At 43.1% G+C, this 18,354-nt stretch overlaps 1 protein-coding gene across 41 annotated transcripts in view; it reads left to right on the forward strand.

Annotated features, from left to right (window-relative positions):
- Window positions 1-1,192: 1,192 nt before the first annotated feature.
- Window positions 1,193-18,354, forward strand: part of SCMH1 (Scm polycomb group protein homolog 1) — a 185,703-nt gene continuing 168,541 nt past the window's right edge. For 8 of the 41 annotated variants that reach the window (XM_044770505.2, XM_044770490.2, XM_070510195.1 and 5 more), the window contains exon 1: window positions 1,311-1,380. The gene's annotated coding sequence lies outside the window, so the exon portion shown is untranslated. Of the gene's footprint in view, window positions 1,381-18,354 lie in introns of all 41 variants that reach the window. The other 33 variants (XM_044770489.2, XM_070510191.1, XM_044770506.2 and 30 more) reach the window with 16 other exon arrangements.

Raw genomic sequence — 18,354 nt, forward strand, 5'->3', positions numbered from 1 at the left:
GCCTACAAAATAAATTCTAAGCTAGACATACAAGGACACTCAACGTCATTCTAGACAGACAAGGACGTCCTTTCATGTTCTGGCTGCCTTTCCCTGTCTAACTTCAGCAGCAGCGTCACCATATCCATATGGCTCCCATACTCCCGCCACACCAGTCACGCCAGTCAGCCATACGGTATCGCGTCTTTATGCCTTTGCGTACACCGTTTCCTCTGCCTGAAATTAGCTTCCCCCTTGCAGACTCTTTCAAGAGTCAACTTGAATGTGTTTGACTCTGGGGCGCCTCCTTTGACGCCCACCCCCGACCCCTGCCGCCACACATACACAACGGAGCTGACCGCTCCCTGCAGGCAGAGCACAGGCTTTGAAGTCAGACAGGCTGGAGATGAATCTCCACTCATTTCCTGGCTGGGCGACCTTGAACAAATACCTTCACCTCCCTGAGTTTCAGATTCCTCACTGCTAAAACAGGGCTAATCCTGGGTGGATGCGGCGGTTAACCAGGAGAGCGTAGGAGAGAGCGCTCATGGGCACTCAAAGATGACCCCGTGTTCTGTGCCGGGCACACAGCGGGCTCCGTGCGTACTTGTTGAGTGGATGAAACAATGAAGGGACCGAGGAAACTTACACTTACTGAGCACTTACGAGGTCCCCACATTGTTCCGTGGGCTTTACAAGCATCAGTTTATTTTATCCCCACACCAACCCTCACACCTATCCAAATCCTCTGGATTAAGTGCTATCCCCTTAGAGATGAGGCCCCTGGGGTAGGGGGAGAACCCGGTCAAGGTCATCCATGCCCCAGCGCCTGTACAGGTCATTACTAAGGCAGGGATTCCGGCCCCGGGGACGCCCGCTCTCTGCCCACGGTGGCGCCCCGAGTCCGCCGGCCCACGGGGCCGAGAGCTGACCGCTCCTGGGTCTGCCATCGCCCCAACGGGCCCACGCGCGGCCTCGGGGCGGACGACCGCAGCGGCGGGATTCGAACCCGATTCCCCTAGCCTTCTCGCGGCCTCAGTTTACCCTCTGTAAGACGCGGCGTGGAGAGCCGGCCCGGGCGCGGATGCGGGCCCCCGGCGGAAGGCTCGCGGGCGCCCGCCCCTCGCCGCCCCGCCCCCCGCGGCCCAGGCGCGCGCCACCTCGCGGCGGGAGGCGTGGGGGCGGGGCCCGCGACCCCGCCCCGCCCCCCGCCCCTCGCCCCCCACCGCCGCCGCCGCTGCCGCCGCCGCCGCCCGGGTCGAGCCCCCCGCCGCCCGCGCGCCCGCCGCTCGCGGAGCCGCCCCCGCCCTCCCCTGCGCGCGTCCTCCCTCGCTCCCTGCGCAGCGGAAACATGGCGGCGGGAAGGGAGTGAGCCGCCCCGCGTCACCGCTGCGCCCGCAGGTAAGCGCCCGGGCGGCCGCCTCCGCTCCCCCGGCGAGCGCGCGCCCGGAGGGGCCTGGGCCGCCAGGGGCCGCCTCGGGCGGGAGGGCGGCGGCGGACCGGCCCGGCCGCTGCCCCCGCCCCTCGGGGCCCGGCTGTCTGTCCGTTTGTCGGGGCCGGTCGGCCTGTCTGTGGTCCGAGCGCGGCCGCAGCCCTTGCCCGCCGGGCCGGCCCGGCCCGGAGTCCCGGCGGCCCGTTCTGCCTTCGCGGCCGCGCCGGCGGGGCCCAGGGTCCGGCCGGCGGGCCTGACGCGGTGCGGGCGCCCCGGGACCCCGGCGCGGGAAACCCAAGGACAGGGGGACATTCGGAGGTGCGGCCTCGCGGGCGGTCGGGGCGGGGGTCGCTCTGTCCGGGCCGGCGGGGCTGGGGTCGGCCGGGTAGGTTGGGCTGGGGGCCGAGGGCCGGGGGTCGGGGTAGCTGTCAGTCTCCTCGGAGGCGAGAGCCGAGAGATGTCTGTGGTCCTCGCCTGCCGGCTGGGCATGGGCCGCCCGAGGGGCGGGGGCGGGGGGCCCGGAGCTGTCCGCAGCGGTCCTCGGGCTGGCTCCGGCGAGAGGGCTGCGCCGGGACAACTCACGTGTGCCGCCGGAAACGGGCGGGCAGAGCAGGTTTCAAACCTCAGACGGGGGCGGGAGGCGCTGGGCACTGAGGTGAGCCGGCGGCCGGGAGGGCTGGACACGTGGGCACAGCTGCGGGCCAGCTCCGAGAGGAGTGCCGAGGGCTTTCCAGGAGATGGGTGAACCCCAGAACATCTGCAGCCTGGAAGGGAATTTGAAAGTCCTCTAGGGTCCCTTTCTCCCATCCCCTACCAAAGTAGCTTTGAAAATCCCAAATTTTACCCTAATACTATGACCAACCTGTTTGCACACCTCTTCCAGGGTTGGGAAACTAATCTCTTCACAAGGAAACCTATTCTGTTCCTGAACAGGTTTGGTTTTTACAAATACTTTTTTAGTTGAAAGAAACAGCTGCCTCCAATTTTTCCTCGCTCTTTTCCCTTATGGACATCCGTTAAGATATCTGAAGATAGTAATCATGTCCCTGGAGTCTTGTGTTCGCCTCACTAATTCCAGTTCCTTCAGTTGGTTCTATACGCCGTGGTTCTCTGATCCCCTCTCTGAATGGGCTGGAGTTTGCCTATATCCCCTTTAAAGAGAGCTGCTTAATGTGAGTGAGAAGACAAAAACTAAGTTTCTCCAAGAAGCTCCTTGGCCCCAAGGATTGACCTGCTTAGATAAGAAATACTCTATTTCCTTCCTCATTTCTGTGCTGTGTTTTGAACTTTTAAAAAAAAGGACATCTAGCACTGTTTGTTCAGACGAACTAAAAGAGATCCTATTTTGTGGAAATTTTTGGGTTTTCCCTTATTTTTTAAATGTCTATAAACACTTTATCAAATAAGCTAATGTATATCAGAGTGTTGCAATGCACCGTGCAAATAGAAGAGCTTTTTCGTTTTACTCTGAAAAAGGATTGAGACCTAGTTTGGTGCCAAACTGCAATTCAATATTTAGTTGGAGAGGGAAATGCTTTATTACACTGAATTCTGTGCTCTATTTCTAACTGCCAACAGAAGGCCCAAAATTACTATGAAAAATAATATTTTTTGTTGCTCATTTACCAGCATTATTTTTTATTTGCTTTTCTGTCACTTAGCCTTGGTATCTGGGGTTAAGTTTTTAAAAAGCGTCTTTTACCAACATCTTAAACCCCTGCGGAAGCAACCTTGCGGGTTAGCAATTTTTTAAGCCCAGCCGAGATGTGATGGCCTTGTAGATAAAATGCCAAGCTCTTGTATCTGGGACTCTGTTCAAGTTCTGAGCAAAGGTTCGCTGTTTTTATAACGTAGACAAGCACATACCAGCAGTCAGAATTGGTGCTTTATCTTTGTTCGTATGTCTTCATGTTTTAAGTTGGTCAGTGGTTTTCAAGTTTGTGGTACGTGTGTCGAGTTTTGATTTCTGGTATGTTTGTGCAAATGCCGTTTCCCTTTTATGTAAGTTGGGTAAAAATTTGCATAGTACTACTATTCTGTACAGAACTGTATAGACCCAGGAAAGGCTCTAGTTCCTTCTCTTCAAAGGACTTGAAGTTAATGGTAGGAAATAGTAAGACTGTGAGAAAGAGCTGGTGTGAATATCCCACTGAAAACTTAAACTCAGCACGTTCTAACCTTTACACTTATGTACTATGTGTGCCATGTGCTAGGCAATATGCTATTTACCATGTTTAGCTGGGTATCCAAAGATGAATAAGATACGTTTCCTATTCTTGTGGTGCTGGTAAATTAGATGCTAAAATAGGTCATCTCAGAATGAAAGGTAAGAGCTATGCGTATGATGCTGCAGTTGCTCCAAGGTGAGGGTGCTTAGGCTAGCCCAGGACTTGAGGGAGGGCTTTGGGAAGAGATGACACCTGACCCAAATCTAAAATGGTAAGTAAGAGTAGGTCAGGCAAAGATGAGTAAAAACTGTGCTTCAAACAGAGAAAACAGCTTGAGGAAAGGCATCAATGTGAGAAAAGGAATGGCTTGCACGGAGAACCACAAGCGGTTTGGGAGTGCTAAGACTGTAACGATGAAGACCTAAGTGGTAAGTTGGGAGGCTGGGAAATCCAGGCAGGGGCCATATTGTGGTAGCCCTGGTATACATAAGTATCTTGAAATTAATTCAGTGGGTGTTTTTTTTTAATCACTAAAAGGTTTTTAACAGACAGGATTGAATAACATTTTTAAAATGTGGTTGTTGGGATAAGGAGGAAGGGATGAAGTAGGGAGAATCTGTGAGGATCTTTGAGTGATTGGATATGCAGAAGAGAGGGTGAGGAGTCCCGCGTAATGCTCAGGTTTTTGGTTTGCGTGACTAAGGGGATGGTGGTGACATTAACTGAGACGGGAAACACTGGACGATGGGTTTGGTTTCCGACTTGAAGATTTTGCGATTTCTTGAGTTAGGTCAGTGAGTAAATGTGGTGGAAGTAAGAAAAAAAGGTGTGGTCAGAAAGTGGAATGTTGGAGTTAAATTGTCTGGTGTGAAGCTGTTCTAGATGGCAGCCAGGTCTCTGTGTGTGGGGTAGCTTAAGTGCAGCAGGGGTGAAAGTGAGTGAAACTGAGTATGACAAGCAACTGTGAGGCTCTTGTATTGGACGAGTCTTCTTTGTGGATAGTGAAGTGATTTAGGGTGCTAGGATGTGGGAAGAGAGGAAATTGTGACCCAGGTGCAGTGAATATAGGGGATTAATCGGGAGAGCGGTAGATGACAGACGAGGAGGAGGGGTAGAGAGCGATATAGCCAGATGGTGTAAACCTCAAAGGAGGAAAGAGTTTTTAAACACAAGAGTGGAAAAGTAATGGTTTTTGAATTTTCCTTCCTGGAAGCAGGATTCTGATCTCTTCATCTTTATTCAGAACTCATATTAATCATTCTATTTGCTCTGAAGAGTCTGTTCTTAGTTTTGGAAAGTAGGAGGGCAGATCCTTTCTGCTAATACTTAATGACAAAGGCACTGGAGCTTCCCCCCCTGCTGATTAGTGGGTGGATAGGAAACAATCAGATAAAGCAATGAGGATATACCCATGGTTTCTGGGAAGAGTATAGCAGGAACAGCCTAGGTTTGGGGCTAGAAAGACCAAGATTCACATCTAGGCTCTGTCACTTACTAGCCTTAGGACTGTAAGCAAATTGTTTAACCTTGTGACTTTCAGTGTCCTTATCTGTAAAAGATAAATTCCTACTTCATAGAGTGTAACCAAGGTTACATGACATAATGTATATATGTAAAACCACGAGAAAAGCAATTGACACTTCACAGATACATACATGCAAAGTAAATGTTAGTTCTCTTACAGCTATCTTTAAAGGACTTAAGCTCTGCTAGCAGAAGTGAAATTTTTTCATGCTTACCTAAGTTATAAGACAATAAGTACTCTAAGGGAGGTAAAAGCAAAGTGATGTAGGAGTTCAGAGGAGGGAATGATGGCTCATTTCTCAACATTTGGAAACAAGGTTAGGCTTCACACTCAAGATGAATTTCATCTGGGCCTTGGAGAACAAATTTCAATAGATTAAATAATTTAGGTGGAGATACAAAGTGAGGAGAGTGTAGGATAGGTTTGTTAAAAATTGATAGTTACCATAGGTTTGAGTATTGTATTTGTGTAAGTCAGTAGTGAGAGATGTGGCTAGAGAGGTGGACTAGGGCCATAGTATTAAAATCCTGAAACTGGGGACTCTAGATTTACTCGGGAGCCATAGATTGTACATCCTCTCTCCCTACTTAGTTTCCTATCTCTAAAACTCACAGGCATTAATTCAGAAACTTTGGATTTGTGCTTGAAGTAAACCAAGTAAGAAATTCCACATTTGAAAATAAGTTCCTATGTAGGCCAATTTTAGGTTAAAAAATTAATTGCTAAGATTTGTTTTGTAGTTGTAGTTTAATCCTTGCAATAACTTGTTTGGTAGATAGGCTTAGGGGAGTAAAGAAACATACTAGATCTCACTGGGAGAAAGTGACTTAGACCTGCTCTGATTTCCGATTCTGTCTTTTTTATACTACTGTACTGATTTAGATTTGAAAAGAAGCCTGGATTCCTCAGTGTCACTAAATACCAACTGTACAACCCAGGGCTGGTCACTTTGCCTCTCTCATCCTCAGTTCCCTCATTTATAAAGAGAGGGAAGGTATAGGAGTGAGGTTTAACCAAGATGGTAGCATGTGTAAAGCACTTTACATACAGTCAGTTACATACTGGATGCTCCAGTGTTGCCCCCCTCAAATCTGTAAATGGGAGGATTTAACCAAACTATTGCCAGGGCCGCAGTGCTAACTCCCTAGCCACCAGGGAACTGCTAGAACTAATTCTTGTGATAACCTTGTGACCATAGAAACCCAGCAAGTCTTATGATTTTTTATCGTTGTCTCAGCCCCGCTAATCACCAGTCTTCTGTGCTTCTATTCCTGTGCTGACTTGGCTTCCTCTTCCTTGTAAATAAATTCTGAAGCCCATGTTCCCCCCAGGCACCACCTGGTCTCCTCCTGCCCTTTACTCACACTTCTCGAGTCACATACATTCAATGTATAAACTTTCTCCTTCTCACTTCATTGCATTCTGGTTTTAGTCTCCATCACTTAATAAAGTAAGTTTCAGTTTCCTCATCTGAAGATGGGGGTGATAATAGTACCTCTTAGGTACTATAGTAACTTAAGATTTTTGTGAGTTTTTTAAAGTGAGGGAATCTATATGAAAGAGCTCTGCACAGTGTCCAGCACAATCCAGGAAATGCTATATATATATATTACATTCTTATATATTACTTTTATTATTATTGCCATTTATTTAATCCTCAAAACACTCATGAGGAGATAATAGTCTCCTTGTTTTACAAATAAAGGAAACTGAGGGGCAGGCCCCATGGCCAAGTGGTTAAGTTCTCGTGCTCCGCTTCAGCACCCCAGGGTTTTGCCAGTTCGGATCCTGGGCGCGGGCCTAGCACCACTCGTCAGACCATGCTGAGCCAGCGTCCCACTTAGCGCAGCCAGAGGCACTCACGGCTACGATGTACAGCTATGTACTGGGGGGCTTTGGGGAGAAGAAGAACAACAAAAAGAAGATGATTGGCAACAGATGTTAGCTCAGGGGCCAAGCTTAAAAAAAAAAAAAGGAAACTGAGATTTAAACTTGCCCAAATTGCACAGTATATAATTGCTCTGATCAGGGTCACCAGTCTTCTCCTTGCTGCTGACATCAGGAGAGGCCGGCAGTTTTCAGACCTTACCAACACATTCATGATCCTTCCCTCTTCCTCAAAACGTTTTTTCCTTCGGCTTTGGTGCCTTCACTGTGTTGGTTCCTCCCTAGCCACTTCATCTCACGTGGTCTTGGGATGACAGCTTCCCTTCTCTTGCCTCTCTCTAGTCCTATGCCTTCTTCTCTGCCTTCCCTTAGCAATCTCATCCTCTCCCTTGGCTTCTGGTAACATCTGTATACTCATAACTCAAATTTCGGTCTATAGCCAGGACATCTCCTCTGAGTATTAGACCTGTATATTTAGCTACTTACAGTCAACCACACTAACAGCTCTGTATCATATCTACTTCCAAGTCACTATGTCCCCAACTTTTCCTGCCCCTCCTCCTTTAAGAAAATCTCTCTTCCTGAAGAGTGCTCTGGTTTAGAAAAATTTATGCTTATTTAATAAATAATTATTGTTGATCACTCAGATAGATGACTGAGACATAGTCCTTTCTCTCAGGGAGCTCACTGTTTAAGAGGGGGAAGATAGGGTGCATACTGAAGTAACTCTTAGCCAGCAATATAAAGTCAAATGCTACATAACTGTAGAAACTCTCCAGAGATTCAGAGCTGGAGGGAGATGTCACTGACTTCTAGAGTGGTCGTATAAGGTCTCCAAGTTGTTTGCTTAAAGAAAGCTCAACATATATAATTCAGGAATAGAGGCTGAGGTGGGAAGGATGAGAATTTGGGAACAGAGTTGCTTTTGGAAAGATGAGAGTGAAAATCTGTCCTTTCTCTTAAATCTTTGGAATGTAACAAACTCTATTAAAACAGAAGTTTTCATAGAACAGATCAATTCTAATTGTTGGCAGAAAATAATTCATTGGTATCATCGATTCAGTTATCAGCAGTTTATTGGAGCATTCTGTTGAGCATATACTCTGCTTCAGACACTTGGAAGATAGAGATGAATAGGAAATATTTGGTGTTGTGCAGGCATTCATAGCCTACCAGGGAGACAGAAATGATGATTATACGACAATGTAGTAAGTACTGTGGTAGTGGGAGGTGTGGTGTGGTAGGGTATCTGTATCTCTGCTGTGGGCTGAATTGTGTGTGTGATGCCGCACCCCCCAACCTTCATGTGTTGAAGTCCTAACTCCCAGTACTTCCGAATGTGACTACATTTGGAGATAGGGCCTTTACAGAGGTAATTAAGGTAAAATGAGGTCATGCAGATGGGCCCTAATCCAATATGAATGGTGTCATATTGTAAGAAGAAGAGATTAGGACACAAATACACAGAGAGGAAAGACGATGTGAAAACAGAGGGAGAAGACGGCCATCTATTTAAGCCAAGGAGAGAGGCCTCAGAAGGAATCAACCCTGCTGACACTTTGATCATGGACTTCTACCCTCTAGAACTGTGTGGAAATAAATTTCTGTTGTTTAAGCCAACCAGTCTGTGTCTTCGTTACGACAGCTAAGCAGACAAATACAATATCCATCCCAGAGTTTGTGTGCCGTTCTGCCTAGGGATTTCAGGGATGCTGTAAGTGGCCTTGGGAAGATGGAAAGGTGAGAAACGATAGATAATTACAGTGGCATATTATTGAAGGATGTCTTACACATTTTCTTATTTAATTTGAAACATACAACCCTAAGTAGCATGCAAAATCATTATAAACTCTGTTTACTGGTGAGGAATTGAGGTGCAGATGGATTAAGTGATGTGCCCAAGTCAAACAGCTAGTAAATGTCAGAACAACAGCTCAAAACCAGGTCTTCTTAATAGACATTTTTTGCTTTGTCCAGAATGACTCATTGCCTCATGTGACCTCTTTTTTTGAGACCCTGTGCTGTCTGAACCTCCCGCTGGTTCTGCTGCAAGTCATCATGTATTAATTTTCTTAAATTTTGAAGCATATAAAGGCCGCTGGATTATTTTCCCCTCTGTATTCACCATAAATATTACAGTTGTTAGCTTTTAAAATCAAAGCATGTACATATTGCATATTCATTTTAATCGCTATGTCTGTTGCTCATTGGCATTTTGTAGGCACATTTCCGAGTGTTTCCTTATTTATTATAATTGCTTTACACTCCTGCTTATGTAGACTTTCCTCTGGAGCATTCAAACATGGTGGAAATAAATGCTGTTTTAGTCATTATGTCCTGTAAAGTTTAATAGAAAGCATGAGAGCCAGCATACTTGTTTTCGGAGATATTTAATAAGAGAGCAGACAACCATTTTCTTAGATGATTTGGAATTTTAGATTTGCAACCTTGATTTTTTTGGTCCTCTGTCTTATCTCCACTTACCTCAAGGGACTGCCAGAAGGTCTCCAAACCAGATTAAACTTATTTCTTTAAAAAGAAATAAAATTTTTAAATGAATTTGGGAGTATAAAAGTTTATAAACCTAATAGCCATAGAGGGTCACAATTCCAAATTAAGGGAATATAGGAGCTTAAAAACCTCTAATTCCTTTATGTATTTTTGTTCAGTTTTTCATTCATTCACTCAACAAATATTTATTAATGTTTCCGAACTGCCAGATGCTGTGCTATGTACAGTGACAAAGATGAATGCCATAATTTTAAAAATGCAAAGACAAGGGGCCGGCCCCATGGTCAAGTGGTTAAAGTTTCACGCAGTCCGCTTCAGGGGCCCATGGTTCGCGGGTACGGATCCTGGGTGCGGATTTGCTCCCCTCATTAGCCATGCTGTGGAGGCGTCCCACATACAAAGTAGAGGAAGACCGGCACAGATGTTAGCTCAGTGCTCATCTTCCTCAAGCAAAAAAAAAAGTGCAAAACAAAAGAGGAAGATTGGAAATGGATGTTAGCTCAGGGTGAATCTTCCTCACAGGAAAAACAAACAAACAAACAAAAAACAAAGGCAAGCCATAGAGTTAAAGAATGTATTTGTGGTACATATAACAGCCAAATATTACTGTCTGTAATAATAAAGGATTCCTACAAATAGATTAGAGAAAGACAATTCAATAGAAAAATGACAAGGCATAAAAGAGGCAACCTAAATGTTTATTAGGCATTCACAGTAATTAGGTAAAGACAAATTAAAGCTCTAATCAGATGTCATTTCCCACCTGTTAGATTGGCAACAATTAATAAGTCTAATAATACCAAATATTGGTTAGGATGTGAAGTTAAGGGAACTCTTGGACACTGTTGATGGGAAGAGAAATTGCACATTCATAGTGAAGAACAAGTTGGCAATATCTATTAAAATTAAATGCACACAACCTGCACTCCAGCAATTCCGCTCCTAGGTAAAAACCTTCTAGAAACTCTCCAATGTATACATAAAAAGACATACGAAAATATTCATGAAACATTATTATAGCAAAAAAGTCAAAGTAGTCCAAATGTCTATCGATAAAAGAATGAATATACTGTAGTATATTTGCCTAATAGAATTCCATACAGTAATGGAAATGAATGAATTAGATCTGTATAGTAACTTGAGTGAATCTCACAAATAAAATGTTGAGTGAATAATACAAATGGCAGAACACGTTTATGTAAGGTTTAATATGCATGTATTATTTAGGGAAGCATACTTATGTAATAAATATTTTTTAAATGTATGGTAATGACAAATATCAAAGCAAGGATAGTGGATATCACTGGAGGGTAGGGTGGGGAGAAAAGGCTGAAATAATGCTGTGATGAGCACACGGGGGGCTGAAATTGCATTGGGAGATATTTTTGAACTCGGTTGTGGATATATGGGTGTCCATTTGTTATTCTTTGGACCTTTTTATATGTCTGAAATATTGATTATATATGTATTTTTAAAGTAATGGCGTAAAGTCCTTGTTATGAGTGTAATACAGGGAGGGAGGTGGTAGCAGAAATATAGAGATGTTATTAAGATGAATCATGTAAAATTGCTGTTTTTGTAGGTCTAAAATAGTGTAATATAGGCAATTTCCTATGGCTCAACCTTATTCAATCTAATGTAACAAGTGTTCTCATTGAAATATATTCAAAGCTCTTTGGGAACACGAGGGCAAGAACAACTGACTGCCTAGGCAGAGGAGGGAGATGGTCTTTGGAAAGGCTCCAGAGAGAGAATGACATTTAAACTGGACCTTAAGGATTGAGAAGGAACTCGCCAGATAGAGAGTGAGAGGAAGAAAGAAGCCCTTCCAGATAGAGTACAGACACCTTTGAATGGATGGAGTCTCCCAGGTGGAGTATATGGAGGTCAAAGAAAGGCAGTAGAGGAAGAGACTAAGAAGGGAAACAACAATAACAGCAAATATCTGTATAGCATTTATTATGCATTTTTATGTATGTATAAACTCATGTAATCCTCCTACACAGGGAAACAGGCACGTAAAATTTAACTAAACTGTCCAAGGTCATAAGGCTACCAAGTGGTGGAACCAGAATTTGAACTCTGGCAGTCTAGGTCTAGAGTCTATGCTCTTGGCCAGTAAGCTGTTCTCTGAATGACTATGCTGCAGGCAGAATCAGGAGAAAGCGGTGTTTTGAATGCCAAGCAAACAAGTTTCAAAGAGAGGAATAGTCAGCAATGTGAAGGGCCCTAAGGAGATAAAGTCAGAATACTACGAAGAGACTATTGGATTAAAAAAAATCATTGTGCTCTAAGGAACAGTAAGGTACTAAGGGACCAAGATAATGAAGATATGGATATCTCAGAATAGTAGTGATTCAATGTACCAGTTCTGTGGGCCAGTGATTATAATTCCATTTAATTATGGAGAAGATGGAGTCAGGGAGACTATTCAAAATAGATCCTCTATATTTAAGTATTTGATATGTCAACACAATTGAAAGAATTTTAATCCTCTGCTGTCTATATCATAGTTTCTCTAAAAAGCTGCTAGGATTAATACTGACAATTTTGTTTGTTCTTCTGTATCTTCTGGTTTTAATAAAGATAGAAAGAACTTAGGCTGTTGTTGATTTAGTGGATTTTCAGAATTGGATGATATTCTAAAGATCAGTAGTTCAGTCTCCAATATTTCGTAGACAAGAAGGGGAAAGAGACCTTTTAAACAGCATGATATGTGGAAAGAGTTACGGCTTGGTGGTTAGGAGTCCTAATTCAGGTCCCTGTCTGCCACTCGCTGGCTCTGTGATTTATCTCCTAGGGATGCAAAGGTGAGAATAAGACACGGTTCCTTCCCTTAGTGAGCTGACTACCCAGGCGATGGCATAAAAGGCTATTATAATTTTGCCTCCACGGTCTTCCTCCCCAAAACCTGTAACTCTAGACCAATCATGAGAAAAACATCAGACAAATCCTAGTTGAGGGATACTCTACAAAACACCTGACCAGTATTCCTCAAAACTAGCCAAGTCATCAAACAAGGAAAGTATGAGAAACTGTTAGCCAAGAGCCTAAGGAGATACGACAGCTAAATGTCCTGTGTTATTCTGGATGGGATCCTGGAACGGGCAAAGGACATTAAGTAAAAACTAAGGAAGTCTCAGTGAAGTGTGGACTTTAGTTAATAATGTATCAATATTGGTTCATTAATTGTAACAAATGTATCATACTAACGCAAGATGTTAATAATAGGGGAAACTCTTTGCAGTGTATATGGGAGCTGGGAACTATCTTTGCAGATTTTCTGTAAATCTAAAATTGTTCTAAAATAAAAGCTTATTTTTTTAAAAGTTATAGTAAAATTAAAATAACCTTATATACTATTTCTTTGGGATTTAATTAAAACACATTTCTTCGTAAAATGTTCCCAGTCTGATTGACTCATTTCATGGGACCAACAAGCTGCAGTGTTTTGATAGATTCATCAGAGTGTATGCTGGGTGGATGTCATATGAACTTTTTCCACCTCAGTGTCTTATACGTGTAGATGACAAAAATATGCCAAGTGCTAATCAACAGGAAGACTTAGACAAATGTAAAAAATTCTTACCACATAATATTGCTTGTTAATTAAAAACTCAGTGCCATTATTTGGGAGGATTGTGGTTAAATCCCCACATTGGCTTGGGAACAAAATGATTCAGTTCACATAGGAATGTTATTTTATTTTATTAGCACTTTCTAGTGTCATACAGTTCTGTGTGACACGAAAAAGTGCTAATACCGATTACCACCATGTATGAGTGAATTGGATGGTTATTTTTTCTACGAACGCTCTATAAGATTAGTATGGTTCTTGGAGTGAGATAAATTTAGAAGTCCTAGATCTAGTTTTAAGAAAAAAATAATTTTGGAGAAATAATCACAGAGTTTATAGTTCTTCTAAGTGTATCTTCATCATCAGTTATAGTTATACCCTCGTGTAAAGGAAACCGCTCACAGAAATCTATCTTCAAGGATATGTTCTGTAAATAATCATTTAAAGACCCTAGATGTCCTCTCTCTATAGAAAACTTAGAAAATATTCCTAAACAAATATCAGTGGAGCTAGCCATTCTCTTCTTTGTTGCTCCAGACCCTACTCTCCGAACTCCTCAGCTCTTACCCCTCAGATTTCCACACGTCCAACTTAACTACTTAATGAATAAACAAGGTTTGGTTGTTTGAACTGAATTCTATCAACTGCCTTAACAATAACTAGACTTTTTTTTAATGCTGACCTTGACACTTAGGTGTCCAAGTTGTCTTCTTGAGAACTGCTAGTTGAATTTGGTAAAATGTTAAGTAATGTTTTTGTTGACTTATTTATTCTCAACACTAACAATTTTCTGATATGTTAAATCCCCTAATGATGGCATTTAAATAAACCATTAGGCTGAAAAGAGAAATGTCAATTCAGGCAATTTACTAATTTGCTTGAGTGTCTGATTATTAGTTATTAATGAAAAGGTATATTTAGATGACTAATACAGTAAATATTTATACGGTGAGTGCTCAATACGTGTTAAATCCAAATTTGAATTAATGGGCTATTTTCATTATACTTCATTTTTTCTCTTTTTCTTTTTCTTTCTGTCTCACATGGAGAGGGAACTGTGTTTACACTGACTGTATTTTGGCAGTAGCTTTGTTGTCTGATGGGTAGGAGTTTAAATCCCATATCCTGCCCCCCTGATCTGTAAAAAGATCCTGAGATTATCCCTTTGATCAGACAGGCTCAGCAGTCCCTGAGCCATTTGTAGGTCTTGGCTTTTCTACGAGTTAAGGAACACAAGATCCTGGAAGGCAAGGCAATATCTTAATGTTTTAGTGCCGACCATATACACTGGTGGATTCTGGTACAGTGGTGGGCTCATAGTATGTTCTAGATAAATATTGAGGGGCTGGCCTGGTGGCACAGTGGTTAAGTGTGCGTGTTCCGCTTTAGTGGCCCGGGGTTCGCTGATTCAGATCCCGGGTGTGGACATGGCACCACTTGGCAAGCCATGCTGTGGTAGGCGTCCCACATATAAAGTGGAGAAAGATGGGCATGGATGTTAGCTCAGGGCTAATCTTCCTCAATAAATAAATAAATAAATATTGTTATAATGTCCTTCTTCTGAATTACTGGGAAATAACAACTACCCTTTCATACAGTATGGGAGGAGACAACCAGACTTTTGTTGAATGTTAACTTTAGCCTAAGCTAGTATTTCCCCAATTTGCCTGATCATCTGGAGCACTTATTAAGAAATAACAGATACCCTGACCTGGAGATTCTGTTTCAGTAGATTTGGGGTAGTACCCCTGGTGATCCTTTTGAAAAAAGCAATGCTCCAGTTTTTAAATATTGGTAGTGTGTTAATGCTTTTTGGTTGTAAAAGGCAGAAACCCAACATAAATGGATTGTGGCCAAAAAAAAAAGAGAGAAATTAATTTGAAATAGGGCCTGAGGAAGGAAGATATTAATAATTTGCTCCTTGCTTCTAGATTGGTTCCCAGCTTTGCGAGGCAAGGAATGCATAACCAAGTTGCTTGGGAGGACCCCAGGGGAATCAAGACTCTCTTAACGTCTCAGTCTTATCCACACTGTGGGTCCTGCCTTTCTGCCTTTGCTTGTACCATTTTTAGCCCTGGGTGGTTTTCCAACTCAGCAAGCCTCCTGTGCAGGCTCTAAGCAGAATGAACCTTTTTTAGAAAAGCTGTGTTTTCTTCCCGATGCTTTCAGATGGACCAGTTTAGCTTGGGGCTGATCTTCTTCGATAGGCACTGATATGACCTTACAGGTTGTTGCATATTTTTAGTATTTCCTCTAGTTCATATCTTGTATTCTCCCTGCGAAGTCTCTTTTTGCAATGTACCTCAGGAGTGGTGAACCTGGTACAAAACAGACCACAGTTTGATCAGTTTTCTCCTACTGCATAAGCATGGGCAGCCTCTCAGCATGAGGTAGAGGTCTGCACTGTTCTCTTCCCAGCCTTGATCCAGTCAGATCTACGTTTTAGGGAGTCATTTAACCCCACCCCCCAACCCCCACACCCACATACCAGTTTCTGTATCATAAGAGTTCTTTTGGTTGCAAGCAATAGCAACCAACTCTGGTTAAGTTTGTCCACAGCAGTCATTCCCACATCTTGCTGATTAGCAGAAACACCTGGAGAGATTTCAAATTAAAAATCTCATGTACAATAAAAAATAAAATCTATTAGGATCTCCAAGGGGATGAAACACAGGAATTAGTATTTTTTAAAAGCGCTCTAGATGATTCTGCTGCTTGCCCTATTTCAGTGAACCACCTCCTGGTTCATCTGTTTGCCCACGCCTAAAAACTTTCACTCATTTTTGAAATAACTTCTTCTTCTTTTTCGGTTCCTTGGTTGTACCTTTTAGGACTGTATCCTAAATATCTAATGAATCCCTCCACCCCTATCTGTCGTCATTTCCGTTATTCTAGCCTAGGCCACCACAGTTCTTTTGGACCATTGTTTTAACACCTAAATGGTTTTCATGCTTCTACTTCTGTGCCCCACCCCCCACCAACGCAGTCACCACAGATCATGTCATCATCTCTGCCTAAAATCCTTCAGTGACTTCCCCATTGCACTGAAAATACAAACAATGTTTTCCCTTGTGGTCTACATGATACAGAGCCTACTTTCTTAACCAGTCTCAAGTGATGCCACCATCCCCTAGCTAAATTCCAGTCACACTGGCTCCCTTTTTGTTCCTTAAACATATGAACCTCTTTCTTGTCTGAGACTTTGCACATGCTGATCCCTCTGCCTGGGAAGGCCTACCCCTGAACCTTGGTTAGTTCTTTCTCAGGTTAGAAATCACCTCCCCATAGAGGCCTCCCTGACTGCCCTTCCACAGTCACTGTTTATTTCTGTTTTAGCAGTTAAGCACAAAATATAATGATTTGTTTATCTGTTTACAAGTTCCATGGAGGTGAGGATCTTGCCAATCTTATTCTTATATTTAACATCCATCACAGTGCTTGGCATATAATGGTTTTCATTAAATATGTGTTGAAGGAATGAATGAATCTTAATGCTACCATCCTGGTCCAAGCTTCTGTCTTCTCTCCCTTGAATTCTTACAGTTGCATCCTAACTGTTCTGCCTACAACTGCTCTGGCTCCCCTTTAACCCATTTTCCATGTTGCTTTTAGGGTTAATTTTTTTTTTACTTTGAAGTCTGGTAATTATACTATAGCAAAATTCTTCATATGCTTCCTGTTGATCTTAATGTAGCTTAAAGAACTTTTAAAAATAATTATTTTATTGTAGTAAAATATACATAAAATTTACCATTTTAACCTTTTTTTTTTGAAGAAGAAGATTAGCCCTGAGCTAACTACTGCCAATCTTCCTCTTTTTGCTGAGGAAGACTGGCCCTGAGCTAACATCCATGCCCATCTTCCTCTCCTTTATATGTGGGACACCTACCATAGCATGGCGTGCCAAGCCATGCCATGTCCGCACCCGGGATCCAAACTGGCAAACCCCGGGCCGCCGAGAAGTGGAACCTGCGATCTTAACTGCTGTGCCAGCTGGCCAGTCCCCATTTTAACCATTTTTAAGTGTTCAGTTCAGTGGCATTAAGTACATTCACATTGTTATGCAGCTATCACCACCATCCATCTTCAGAACTTTTGTCTTGCAAAACTGAAACTCTGTACCCGTTAAAGAGTAACTCCCCATCCTCCCTCCCTCCAGCCCCCAGCAACACCATTCTCCTTTCTGTCTCTGTGACAGACTACGTACTTTGATTACTCTGGGTACCTCATATGAGTCAAAATCATACAGTAATTGCCCTTTTCTGACTGGCTTATTTGATTTAGCATAATGTCTTCAGGGTTCATCCATGTTGTTGCTTGTAGAGCTTCTAATGACCAGCCATCTACCCTTTGACTGCTTGTCGCTTTCCTGCTTGCTTTCTGTGCTTCAGTCACACTTCTTTCTTTCTCTTCTGTGGGCTCTTCACGCCCCATCCCACCTCACAATTTCTTCTCGTGCCTGTTCCCTCTGCCTAGAATGCTCTTTCCCCTTCCTTGCCTGGTTAATTTCTGCTAGTTCTTTAGATTTCAACTAAGACTTCAGGGAATCCTTCCTTCGTTTCCCAGAAGCTATTTAATCTCTACGTTACATGGTTTCATGGTACCATGTGAGTTTCCTTTGTAGTACTTAGAATAGTTTTAAGTGAAGCATATGTTTGTCTTTTTTGGTTGATTAATGTCTGTCCTAATGGCAGGGACCATGTCTTATGTTCAATATTGTATCCCCAGCACCTAGTATATAGTAGATGTTTCAGTAAATGATGTTACATATATAATAAATAATATTAAAATTTGTTGACTTAATGAATTTAGCTCTAGAAATTGATGGTTTAAGATCTTTCTCTCTAAAAATCAACTACTGTGTCTGAGCCTTCCTTGACTACTTTAGCCTGTAGAGATCTCCCTTTCCTGTGAACTTGAAAGTTCTTACGCATTGTTTTCTAGATGCTTAACATTTAAACAAGTAATCCTTGTGTCATCTGAAATTTTCTGGTTTTTTGTATTAGTTATGCTCTGTATTTGCCAGTTGGTCTTTCCCCTCTAAACAACCACTGGAGTTATTTCTCTAACTTTCTAAAGTACAAATCTGATCACCTGTTGGAACCTCTAGGGCGGTGCTTTTTAAACTGTATGTGTTGCGGCCGGCCCTGTGGCTTGAGTGGTTTGCACGGCCCAGGGTTTCGCCGATTCGGATCCTGGGCGCGGATGTGGCACTGCTCATTAGGCCATGCTGAGGCGGCGTCCCACATGGCACAACTAGAAGAACCCACAACTA

Source organism: Equus asinus, chromosome 5, assembly GCF_041296235.1.
Source record: "Equus asinus isolate D_3611 breed Donkey chromosome 5, EquAss-T2T_v2, whole genome shotgun sequence".
NCBI lineage: Eukaryota > Metazoa > Chordata > Mammalia > Perissodactyla > Equidae > Equus > Equus asinus.